Source organism: Mustelus asterias, unplaced genomic scaffold (genome assembly GCF_964213995.1).
Source record: "Mustelus asterias unplaced genomic scaffold, sMusAst1.hap1.1 HAP1_SCAFFOLD_654, whole genome shotgun sequence".
Classification (NCBI taxonomy): domain Eukaryota; kingdom Metazoa; phylum Chordata; class Chondrichthyes; order Carcharhiniformes; family Triakidae; genus Mustelus; species Mustelus asterias.
The window spans coordinates 235001-235652 of NW_027590603.1; positions in this window are offsets into that span (position 1 = coordinate 235001).

Genomic DNA, 652 nt, shown 5'->3' on the forward strand with positions numbered 1-652 from the left:
TTGGAAAAAATTATAAGGGATAGGATTTATAGTTATTTGGAGAGTAATGAATTGATAGGTGATAGTCAGCATGGTTTTGTGGCAGGTAGGTCGTGCCTTACTAACCTTATTGAGTTTTTTGAGAAAGTGACCAAGGAGGTGGATGGGGGCAAGGCAGTGGACGTGGTATATATGGATTTTAGTAAGGCGTTTGATAAGGTTCACCATGGTAGGCTTCTGCAGAAAATGCAGATGTATGGGATTGGGGGTGATCTAGGAAATTGGATCAGGAATTGGCTAGCGGATAGGAAACAGAGGGTGGTGGTTGATAGTAAATATTCATCATGGAGTGCGGTTACAAGTGGTGTACCTCAGGGATCTGTTTTGGGGCCACTGCTGTTTGTAATATTTATTAATGATCTGGATGAGGGTATAGTTGGGTGGATTAGCAAATTTGCTGATGACACCAAAGTCGGTGGTGTGGTAGACAGTGAGGAAGGGTGTCGTAGTTTGCAGGAAGACTTAGACAGGTTGCAAAGTTGGGCCGAGAGGTGGCGGATGGAGTTTAATGCGGAGAAGTGTGAGGTAATTCACTTTGGTAGGAATAACAGATGTGTTGAGTATAGGGCTAACGGGAGGACTTTGAATAGTGTGGAGGAGCAGAGGGATCTAG